We start from the raw sequence: 13,007 nt of genomic DNA, 5'->3' as shown, positions 1-13,007 counted from the left end.
AATGCGCTGCGTGAAAGCATAATGAGAGTTTACTCAATTCACCATGGCAGAAGACAGCAGCAGCGTTAGACAGCCAAACTTCTCCCAGGAGGAAACTGATGTTTTGGTCCGGGAGGTCCAAGCTGGCAGTGTCCGTATATATGGAACTGCTAGCAGACCTCCACGGGCTGATGATGCAAAGGTAGCCTGGGAGGAGGTCACCACAATCGTAAATCAATGTTGCGTTTCTCTTGTGCGTGTGCGCTCTCTCTTTCTTTCTCGCAGTCTCACTCTGTTTCTTTTCTTTTGACTTTTCTAAGATGACAGATGCTGAATATATACTCCCTATCTGATGCCGTGGCTGTTTGTGGTTGGCTGAGAGAGTGAACTCACTAGTTTGCAGCTGTGTTAATCAAATCAGGTTGGGTTTCCATTACGCGTGCCAAACATGCCAAACGGTGCCAATCCCCTTTGATATGACATCAGATGTGATGGGACAGTCGATATAGAGATACATTTATGTGCTGATTGCAGAGAGTTGCATTGAATGCATTTTGGATATTTATTGCATCATTAATGTGCCTGACATTCTGCAAACCTGCCTGTGAGGTTTTGGTGACGTGTGCACACTGTCCGCCAGTCAGCCAAACTTTGGCTTACACCGGCTGCGCTCCGCCTGCGTTGACAGTAGACCTGGTTTCAGCTGGCAAGCTTTTAGCGCACCTTCGGCGAAGCCTTTTGGCACGAAACTATCACTGCGCCAAGCTGGATCTGTCGACACCTCCCCCTGCTGCGCCGCCACACCCATCTCAGCGCACCTTGGTCTGCCAAACTACCAAACTGAGCGCGCCTCGGGTTGCGCTGCTCGAAACTAGCTCTGCGCGGGGTTCGCCACCCTGCGCCACCCTGCGCTGCACCGGGAACCTAGAGCCCCTAGTATTTTGTTTATTACCTTGTGCAACAAAAGCATTAAGTTAGGTTTAGAGAAAAAACAACAACTCATGGTTTGGCTAAACATTCAAATAAGAAGTGAACAGTGGGCGCCCAGGTGAAAGTCCACGGTTTGTTGGACCCATCCACCACCCCGCTGTCCCGCCCACTTTATAAGGACTGTCCAGCTCCGTATATTACATTGTTACCGGCGGCATCACAAACTGTCGCCCACCAGTGCATTTCATGGCGCTGCGAAAGGTGCCGTTGTGTGTCAATATCTTACTAGGACATCCACTGACATAGTGCCAGTGTTTGAAGACTTCCAATTGGTAACTGCTGTGTCAACAACTGCCGCTGTCTGGTTTCCATGTATTAAAACAGGCTGTTCTCCTGCACTGTTGCATAAACCTATATATATATATATATATATATATATATATTTATATGTATCGGGTCATTATAACCACGACTCCCTTGAAAATTTTAGTAAACTCTGAAGGAAAAAAAACACACACAGACCTGCATTTATTTTAACAGGCACGACAACATCCATGATACAAAGACTATCACGTTTTTGGTCCAACTTCACACAGACTTACATTATGACAGGCTCACGATGAAATGACCTGCCGATTCTCGTAACCATATTAACTCCCTCCTGCCTAGTATTTTTCTGACCTGATCCATTTTGGCACACTTTTTGTAGCAGATGTTGTTTAATGAAGGCACTGAGCACATAGGGGGAGGGGTTTGAAATGTGATTGGGCCAGCCCAGTGTCTATTAATAAAATACATCAGTGGGCCTGTATTATTGGCTGGTCAAACAAAAAACAAATAAAAAACAAACAAACAAACACAAAAACAACTGTATTGGCCTCGAAGACATGTCTGCCCACTGGGAAACCCCCGTCATTCTGCATTCTAGAACACAATGTGTCACAAAGAGTCACAACATTCGAGAACCTCTTAAAATCCTTCAAATAGAGGCCAAGACACCTCGAAACACATTTAGACTTGTGATTTCAACAGTGAACCATTACTGTTTGAGAGTCATGTCTTCAAAATCGTTTCATACCACAAACTCTGGTCAGTGTCGGCGCTCCAGTAAACAACCTGGTGAGCAGCTGTTGGAAAAGTTACTTTTGAAATGAAATTGATTACAGATTACTAGTTACCCTGTTAAAAATGTAATGAATGCTGTAATTATTTTAATTGCTTCATCAAAATAATGTAACTTATTACATGTGATCATTTTTTGATTCATTTTCTAACATGTTTTTTTAAATTGGGCAATAAAGCTGCAAAATGAGCAGAAATAGTCTCTGCCAAAAGAAGGCATTCCTGCACGGTGGAAAGATGCAAAGCAACAGAATGAATATTATACTCTACATATAAACTTTTGTACTGTAAGGCATATATTCAGATGTAACCGCTTTGTAATCAACGACATTTTGATTAATAATCACAGGGTTTTTTTCTCAGGAACTGTAACTAATCACAATTACATGTACAGTACAGGCCAAAAGTTTGGACACACCTTCTCATTCAATGCGTTTTCTTTATTTTCATGACTATTTACATTGTAGATTCTCACTGAAGGCATCAAAACTATGAATGAACACATGTGGAGTTATGTACTTAACAAAAAAAGGTGAAATAACTGAAAACATGTTTTATATTCTAGTTTCTTCAAAATAGCCACCCTTTGCTCTGATTACTGCTTTGCACACTCTTGGCATTCTCTCCATGAGCTTCAAGAGGTAGTCACCTGAAATGGTTTCCACTTCACAGGTGTGCCTTATCAGGGTTAATTAGTGGAATTTCTTGCTTTATCAATGGGGTTGGGACCATCAGTTGTGTTGTGCAGAAGTCAGGTTAATACACAGCCGACAGCCCTATTGGACAACTGTTAAAATTCATATTATGGCAAGAACCAATCAGCTAACTAAAGAAAAACGAGTGGCCATCATTACTTTAAGAAATGAAGGTCAGTCAGTCCGGAAAATTGCAAAAACTTTAAATGTGTCCCCAAGTGGAGTCGCAAAAACCATCAAGCGCTACAACGAAACTGGCACACATGAGGACCGACCCAGGAAAGGAAGACCAAGAGTCACCTCTGCTTCTGAGGATAAGTTCATCCGAGTCACCAGCCTCAGAAATGGCAAGTTAACAGCAGCTCAGATCAGAGACCAGATGAATGCCACACAGAGTTCTAGCAGCAGACCCATCTCTAGAACAACTGTTAAGAGGAGACTGCGCGAATCAGGCCTTCATGGTCAAATAGCTGCTAGGAAACCACTGCTAAGGAGAGGCAACAAGCAGAAGAGATTTGTTTGGGCCAAGAAACACAAGGAATGGACATTAGACCAGTGGAAATCTGTGCTTTGGTCTGATGAGTCCAAATTTGAGATCTTTGGTTCCAACCGCCGTGTCTTTGTGAGACGCAGAAAAGGTGAACGGATGGATTCCACATGCCTGGTTCCCACTGTGAAGCATGGAGGAGGAGGTGTGATGGTGTGGGGGTGTTTTGCTGGTGACACTGTTGGGGATTTATTCAAAATTGAAGGCACACTGAACCAGCATGGCTACCACAGCATCCTACAGCGACATGCCATCCCATCCGGTTTGCGTTTAGTTGGACGATCATTTATTTTTCAACAGGACAATGACCCCAAACACACCTCCAGGCTGTGTAAGGGCTATTTGACCAAGAAGGAGAGTGATGGAGTGCTGCGGCAGATGACCTGGCCTCCACAGTCACCGGACCTGAACCCAATTGAGATGGTTTGGGGTGAGCTGGACCGCAGAGTGAAGGCAAAGGGGCCAACAAGTGCTAAACACCTCTGGGAACTCCTTCAAGACTGTTGGAAAACCATTTCAGGTGACTACCTCTTGAAGCTCATGGAGAGAATGCCAAGAGTGTGCAAAGCAGTAATCAGAGCAAAGGGTGGCTATTTTGAAGAAACTAGAATATAAAACATGTTTTCAGTTATTTCACCTTTTTTTGTTAAGTACATAACTCCACATGTGTTCATTCATAGTTTTGATGCCTTCAGTGAGAATCTACAATGTAAATAGTCATGAAAATAAAGAAAACGCATTGAATGAGAAGGTGTGTCCAAACTTTTGGCCTGTACTGTATTTTGAAATGTAATTAAATGTAACTGGTTCTTTCTTGGATCACTCAGACAGTGGATAATATAGTAGATTACATCCAGCACATGCAGCCAACAAGATGATCTTTTCTTGTTCTTGCAGGGCGCAACATTGACCCCATCAACCACACAGTGAAAGACTGCAGATCAGAGGGAAGCAAGACCACCTCCAAGAAAAAGTCTGAGGAGAGTCTTGAAAGAGCCAGCAAGGGGAGCAGGACAAGCCAAAGTCCCTCCAACAGCGGCAACCAGACCTTCAGTGGGCCTTCATCGAGTTCCTTGGTTACCGGGTGTAAAAGGACCAGCATCAAGAGGAAGTCCACCGATGATGAGAGTGAAGAAAGACCCAGGACCCCCAGTCCCTCTGAAGACCCCATCCACCAGACCACCTCTGAGGCCTCCATCAGTAACAAACCTGGCACCTCCTCATCAGTAAACACTGGCCCGCCTTGCAGCAGAGGTTAGATGAGATAGATGTTTAGCTGATGTTAGCCTTGTCTGCTCTGCACTGCACACCACCTGGGTTGGGCTGCAGCTAGCTAGCGGCGCAGCTCATTCACATTCACCAATGTAACGCTGCTATAGGGGGCTTACCTGGGGGGAGACCCGAGGGTGGACACAATGTTTCCACAGCAACACTGTTGGGTCAAGACGGCGTTACCAGCAGTAATCGCTAAATAAGCAGCGCCACAAGGTAGTTCCTATCAGACCTGGGGGGTGCGCAGCACAGTTAACTGAAAAGTAGCAAAAATTAACTGATAGACTGACGTGTAACAATTTGAAAATACTTGTCTTGGTTAACCGTTGACATTCCTACTCAAAACACTGATAAAATCTGTGTTTCACCAGTAAAATCTGTTGAGTTTACTCACTTACTTACTTTGGTACTCTTGAACAGAATCAGGCTCGCTAATCGTCTGCTGGGTAGAAGGTTCAGCCTTTGCTGGTTTTGAATTAATATAGGAAAGAAGATTTAATTTTTGATCACACGTTAGTATCAGGGGTTAGTTTATGAGTGTGAAGTTCTGAACAAGTATAATCAAAGTTTGTGTTTTGTTTCTGCAGCTGCCTTTGAGGCCAGATATGAGGAGGAGGAACAGCTGGGTAGAGGAGGCTTCGGGACAGTCTTTGCTGGCCGCCGCAAATACAACAATCTGCCTGTAAGAGACACACACACACACACACACACAGTATCTATGATTCGTGTGTCCACTTTGTATGTGGTATGAACTAACCAAATGTCTGTGTGACTGTCTCGTAGGTGGCCATAAAACACATTCCCCAGCCTGGCATTCAGTGCACATCAGTGGTAATGATGGTTTGTTCTTTGTCCCAGTACAAAGGGAACATATGCACATGTTCCTCTTGTACTTCATATATTCTCACAGCATAGTGTTTATGTGTTCATGAAGGATTCATTGTTTCTTTTCTCCTCCCTCTATGTCTAAAGCTGCTGGGTGGGAAAACTTGCAAGGTCCCTCTGGAGGTGGCACTGCTGCTGAAACTGAAACCAGTAGCTGCAGTGGTGACCCTGCTGGACTGGTACAATCTGGACCGTGAGCTGATTCTGGTCCTGGAGAGACCAGTCCCCTGCTTGGACCTGATAAATTATATGAACTCTAGAGAGTCGGCCCTGCAGGAACACGAGGCTAAAGTAAGTAGCTGAAGATGTGTGTGTTTGTGTGTTTCTGTCTGTGTCCAGCATGTCACACAGTCTACATGTCTCTTTCTCTCTCCTGCAGGCTATAACAAAACAGCTGGTGAATGCCCTCATTGAAGTCCACTCCAGAGGTGTGTTCCACAGGGACATCAAGCCGGAGAACATTCTTATTGAAACTGGCTCTGATGTCCCACGTGTCCGCCTCATTGACTTTGGCTGTGGCACATTTCTGTCAGGGAGGAGGTACACTCTAGAAACAGGTAGGCTGCCTTTCTCATGGTCCTGTTCTCTGAAACAACCCAGTGTCTTTGCTGTCTCTGTCCTTACCTCTGTCCCTCACCATTCAACTTTGTCTCTGTGTGGCTATGTGTGTTGTAGGAACCTACCCCTACAAACCCCCTGAGTGGTTCCAGCGTCAGTGGTACATGGCTGAACCAACCACTGTGTGGCAGCTTGGTGTAGTGCTGTTTGAGATGCTGCATGATTACATGCCCTTCAGCAACAGCTCTGAGATCATGACTGAGGAGCCTAATATCCGTGAGGATCTTTCCATCAGTAAGTTGTAAACGCACACAGGCAGTCCAAATAATGACACACATAAACACACATAGAGTACAGTGTTTGTATTAAAACATGTTTCCTGTTTGTTTCCCCAGACTGCAACAGTTTTCTACAACGCTGTCTGACCAAGAGACCAGAGAGCCGATCCACCCTCAGGAAACTTAAGATCCACCCCTGGCTGAAGTGATACAGTCTGGACCCCTGAGGACCACAGATAGATGGCAAACCCCTCTGAGGATAAGGTAAGATATGGTAAGGTATGGTAAGGAAAAACTTTAATGTCCCCAGGGGGGAATTTGTGCACAATTAGTGGTCACTGACAGTTCAGAAAAGTGAATGGAACAAAGGATGATCTGTAACGCTTGGTGCTGCATTTAGGGAGGCAAAACCTCCGCCCTGATGGAAGCATCTGATCTGTCTGCCCTGCTCATCCCTCTGGCTCTGTCGCTCTCTGTCTCTGTTTATTTGTACTGTACGACATCTATTGCACGTCTGTCCGTCCTGGAAGAGGGATCCCTCCTCAGTTGCTCTTCCTGAGGTTTCTACCATTTTTTCTCCCCCTTAAAGGGGTTTTTTGGGGAGTTTTTCCTCATCCGCTGTGAGGGTCTAAGGACAGAGAGATGTCGTACGCTGTAAAGCCTTCTGAGGCAATTTGTGATTTTTGATATTGGACTGTATGAATAAAACTGAATTGAATTGAATTGAATTGTGATTTGTGATATTGGGTTTTATGAATAAGCTGTGAATGTAAACTGAACTGAATTTTCTGACAACATTTTTATTAAAGACAGTGTAAACTTGTTTATTATCCAGTGTCCATTTGCATACATTGTTACTGATTTGGCATGAGCCTGGATTTGTGTGTTGCTCATACGCAGCTGGCTTTACATTATATCTGGAGCCGTAATAACAACACGTCCTTCAAGCTAGCAGTTGGTAACTTTTATTGAAATAACTTTGTGTCATATTTGCCGAAACTGTCACTACATTCTGAACGAAGTACATGACACAGATAGTCTGTAGAAAAACCTTCTCCCTCCTCCCCTCCTGCCTCTGATGGCATTTGCCAGAATCCGACCATGGTGCGGTCAGCAACAACCAATCAGAGCTGAGGAGTCTGTAATGCATTTAGCTGCCAAACATTACAGTCACTCTGTAAACTGCGGTCAAACTGCCAAACTAGGCAGCGCTGATCAAATATGAATCAAGGTTGTGTTACTGTATTGTCTATTTTCACCTCAAACGTTGTCAGAAACATATTTTGGTGCACTGTTTAGCTGTAAAATTTGCTTGTCGAAGCGAAATTCTGAATTTTAAAATACACAAACACTAATTTGGAAGCGGAGCACTATGGCCACCACAAGATAACGGTTTACCAGCAACCTAGAAGCCCAGCTCCAAGTCCAATAATTTCCTCTTCGTTGGTGTCATGACTGCCCAGAAGTACCTGGTATGTGACGTGTCAGAGGAGAAACGAGCCGTTCACATTTCTCTCTTTGTGGCAGGTAACGGTCCACAAACCTCACCGCACTGAAGGGACTGTTCTTAACTTGTCAGAGGAGGAGGGTGGCTGGTTGATTTTTATATTATTGATTTATTTTATTTTGATCCCCCCTGTAGCCACAGATATTTTTCCTTGAGCTTTTGGAAGTGACTGGTGGAAAATGCATGACCCTTCACCATGAATACGATTTTTAAAATTTAGCTGAGTTCATCCAATGAACTCAGCTAAGCGTGCCAGGCCACCCAACGACAAAAGCCAGTGGACTAAAAACGTCCTTTGTGTCTAATAGTAGAGCAGTCGGCCCAATGTAGCCCTGTGTGTGTGTGCTGGGCCCTTACCACACACATGATGGAGGAGAGGGTGGCTCCAGAGGAGCCTTTGTATTTTCTTGTTTTCCTATTAAATGTGTTATTTAAAATTTTCACTGCACTCCTAAATTTCTTTCTGTGCTCCTAAATGTTTTCAGTTTCAGCTCCTAGTGAAAAAGGTTAGCGTAGAGACCTGGTTAACAGAAAAGACTGGTGTGGGGTCTCTTCATTTGAAGTATGAATAAGTCCATAAGTTATTTATTCCATTGAAATATCATTGATGTATTATAGAAAAGTGATTTATCTTTTTATAAATGACAAAAGGCACATCTGCCTAATTTTTTCTGTGGTACCGTGATACTACTCAGAACCATGATACTTTCACTGGTATCGTGGTATATTTGGTACCGTGACAACACTAGCGGGTAGATTGGCCTAGCCTACTACAAATCACAAGTCAATTTCAAACTAAGAGCCATCTGAATATCCTGGGGCAAGTGCCTTTAAATGTTGGATAATAGTTTTTACATCTGGGCTGTATGATTAAAAAAAAAGAAATTCTGAATATTAAAATACACTAACACTCTATTTCCCTCATTTTGCGAATGAACGAAGTTGAATGTTTCAGCAAAACTACCAAAACAGAGTGCAGTTCATCCTACCTCTTTCCACAATTTATTTTTTTATACCAGCTACAAAGTACTTTCTCACTCTGGAATTGATATAAAATGTTTGGCATGAAAATGACAACCTTAAAAATAGCCAGAGGCCACCGTATTAGTTAATCTGTTATATATAGGATGCAGTAGGCTATATGCATGGACTTATCAGTGTTTCATAAGCAACCGTTTCAAAATTACTTTACAAATAGGCCTACATTATATTTATTGCTCTTGAATTCTACCAAACCGTGGAAGGAATAAATGAATGAATGAAAATGAAAATAAAGAAGTTGCATATAATGAATCATTTCACTTTCACTGTAACAGTGCTGGTATGCTGAACAAGATCTGAATGATACATGTAGTACATATTTCACATAGAATCTGAATCTGCACACTACCTTTGAATTGTCCCCCTCTTGAAGTCAAATCTTTTAATCCTCTCTCTTTCTACAAATCTTTAGTGTATTCTTTCCATATTTCGCCCACTTGTTAGCGAATAGTTAAAGAACCTCCATTAATCACACAATTTAAATGTGAAAAGTCTCATTGACTGACCGTCACCTCTGTGTAAATGTGGAGAAGGGGGACGGGCGGAGCTGTGGAAACATCCTGCAGTCCGACATACCATCATGCGTTTGAATAACTTATTAGAGTTCATGAGGAATCATGTGAGGTTATCTGTAAGATATGTATTGTTATGGAATCGGTTACTAAATAATAATAATAATAATAATAATAATAATAGAATTTAGTGTATTCTTTCCATATTTCACCCACTTGTTAGTGAAATAGTTAAAGAACCTCCATTAATCACACAATTTAAATGTGAAAAGTCTCATTGACTGACCGTCACCTGTGTGTATACAGGTATATCACACCAAATTGTGAGAAAACAAGCGCAAATTTGCAATAGCTGTGACCAAATTTGCTATTATCACTCCATTAATGGATGAATCATGATTGTTCTTTCTGGCATAGTTACTTGTGGTCTCTAATTGCAGCATGTACATTTTGAGCATTTTTGGTCAAGGATTTTTTGAGTTATTCACGAAAAGATTTGAATCGGTTAGTATAGCACCACCTATGGACGAATCATGGGCATTCTTTGTGGTATAGTTACTCATGGTCTCTAGTTGCAGTATGCAAATTTTGAGCATTTTTGGTCAAGGACTTTTTGAGTTATTCACGAAAAGCTTTGTGGACCGACCGACCAACCGACCAACAGAGTGACCTACAGAGTTGCCGGTCGCTGCTAAAAAGAAAAAGAGAAAAGTATTTTCTGTATTTGAAAATACAAAATACATATATTTTATTTTGATACATTTTCTGGCACCAGTATTTTGTATTTTACTTTGATACATTTATCTGAGGGGTATTTTGTATTTTGTATCAAAATATATTTTGATATATTTTTGCCTATCTCTGGCCTGTGGAGCGTAACAAAAAGTTCAAGGTGTCGACCTGGCTTCTAAATTTCCCAGGTCCCAATATGTTCAAGGATTCTTGTTGTGTGTCGGTATCCCAGATGTACCCCTAATCCAAGGTGGGGCCATCTCAGAACGGACTTGGCTCTACCTGTCGAGGCATGGACACAGGATATCTGGGAGTGTCCTGCAGTGTCTGGCACCAGTGCGTTGGCAGCAGATCCATTTAGTCCAGTGGGTTGTGAGGTGGGTTAATGGCACGTGCCACAGGTGCTCATTCAGATTGGGATCTGGGGAATTTGGAGGCCAGGTTGACACTTTGAGGTCTTTGTCACATTCCTTGGGCCGTTTCTGAGCGATGATTGCAGTGTGGCATGGTGCATTATCCTGCTGGGGGGCCACTGCCATTAGGGAGTACTGTTGCCATGACAGGGGGTACTTGGTCTGCAATGGTGTTGGACGAATGGTGAGCTTTCAGTCGCTCTGCTCCCAAACTCTGGAACTCTCTCCCCCCGGACCTCAGAAACATGGACTCTCTACCCCATTTCAAATCACAACTCAAAACCCATCTGTTCCAAATTGCATATTCCCTTTAACTGCCCACATCCATTTTTACTTTCTGTCACTCTTGTCTGTTGTTTTTATTTATTTTAATTATGACTTTAATTGTGTTTTTAATGCTCTGTAAAGTGTCCTTGAGTGTTGAGAAAGGCGCTTTTAAATAAAATGTATTATTATTATTATTATGAGGGACAGTATGTCTACCGCTTCACTGCAGACAAAGCAGTGGTCTCTGTTATAGTTAAAGAACCATATTGTTTTGGGAATTTTGCATAGGAAGGCAGTAAGAATGAAAACATGAAACCAAAACATGAGGTGGGTGGTTAAACTAAGGATCAAAGGTGCCTTCACCCATGAGAATTCACAAAACGAACCCAAACCAAAAACAACTCTAATGTCCTAGAAGCAGCTGATGCCATGTCCATTGAACATAACAACCTGCTGTCTATAGCCTTGAATTTATCAGACAGTGTGAGAGCCATGTAGTCTAAAGCAGTGTTTAAACTCATGTGGTAGACCCGAAGTCGTAGCCTACGCCGTTGTGAAAATTTGTACTAGTGCGGTGGTGTGTCTGTGTCACAGTTACACATCCAAAAAACTTGTCCGTGGTGGAGGTTTCTGTGAAGTGCTGTGAAGTTTAGTTGATTCAAAACACACATTAAACATGACTGAATAGCAACAATTTCAAACACAAGTACACACATGGGCTTCACTATAACTCGCAGCATTCACAGACAAAGCACTTGTTTTTATCTGGACACATTTTCCCCCACAAATACAACATGCTAATGTTATTAGCACAAGCCTATGGCATTTTACATTGAATAGATTAGCCTAGCAGCTAGCATTTTTTTCCCCCTCTTCTCATATAAAACCAGGGACAACAGCAACTTTTAACAAAGGTAACTTTACATAATTTGGGTCCATTACAACTCACAAGGTTAACAGACAAAACAACACATTTTCCAAACAAATATAACATGCTAACACAATTAGCACAAGCCTATGGCATTTTACATTGTATAAATTAGCCTAGCGACAAGCATAGATTTTCTCTGCTCATATGAAGCCAGGATAAATCCCTGAAGGACTAATAACACACAAGTCTTAAAATGCTATTTTGTGGAGGCTTTACTGTCTTCACAATTTATTGTTTCTTATCCGTGAAATTAAAGTTAATAAAAGTTTCCACTGAGGGAAATGGTCTCAGCTTACAGAAACAGACATAAATTCTGTAGTTACATTTCTTGGGAGGTGCACCTCAGGCTTCTGCGTAGGTTCTGCGTCAACATGGAGCCTACGTCGTAGCCACGGCGTTGATTCAACGCAGAGGTATAAACTCTGCATAACTCTTAAAGCATATTTTTCAAAAAATGTCAAATCCTTTGATCAATTTGACAAGGCATTAGGCACCAAACGGGCAGCAGCAGCCCTAAGGTCTTCTGTGACATTTTGACATTTTTATCAAAATTTGAATATAATTCCAAATCTAAACAGCAGGGGGAGAAAGAGGTCTCCCTGAGTTTTCTGGCCAGGCGAAGCTGTACATTTCAGTGAAAGGATAATTACCATCTCTCCACACACTCACAGCAATGGTGTTGTTTGAGGATGCATGAGTGTAACTCACTGCAGTCATCTGCCACAGGCAATGGCATGAGGAATTTCAGTTAGACCAGAGATGCAAGTTTTGTGTCAGCGGGACAAGATATGCATGAAGAACAAGGTTGCATAGTATGCATATATATGTATAGAGCAGCTGTTAGACAGGCCCGACTCTAAATTGGTGCCTTGAGAGTGGGAGGTTGAGAATTTGCTGTTTTATAGTAGTTCTTTTATTACCTATGTAATACCTGTATTACCTAATTCCCACAGGTTTTACGGAAATTTAGTGCAAGTGAAACTAAGGCTCAGCAGTCATATGCTATTAAAATGTAAACTGAGCATAAAGTTAATTCCTGACATTATATCATTATTCATTTTTCAAACGATATTTTTGTATTAATTAGTAAGTGGGGTGTTGAGAAACATTTGTCATACAACTGCATTTGTAGGTTTTAACTCTAGTGCATTTCTTCCAAACAGAAAAGGGCTTAAACATTTGAGAGCAACTTTACAAACTAGAAATTAATACATATATATATATATATATATATATATATATATACATACATACATACACACACACACACACTGTATATATATATATATATATATATATATATTTATATATGTATTTGAAAAAACAAACAAACATGGC

The sequence above is a fragment of the Epinephelus lanceolatus genome, chromosome 6, assembly GCF_041903045.1.
Source record: "Epinephelus lanceolatus isolate andai-2023 chromosome 6, ASM4190304v1, whole genome shotgun sequence".
NCBI lineage: Eukaryota > Metazoa > Chordata > Actinopteri > Perciformes > Serranidae > Epinephelus > Epinephelus lanceolatus.
Note: the sequence above shows the minus strand (reverse complement) of the source record.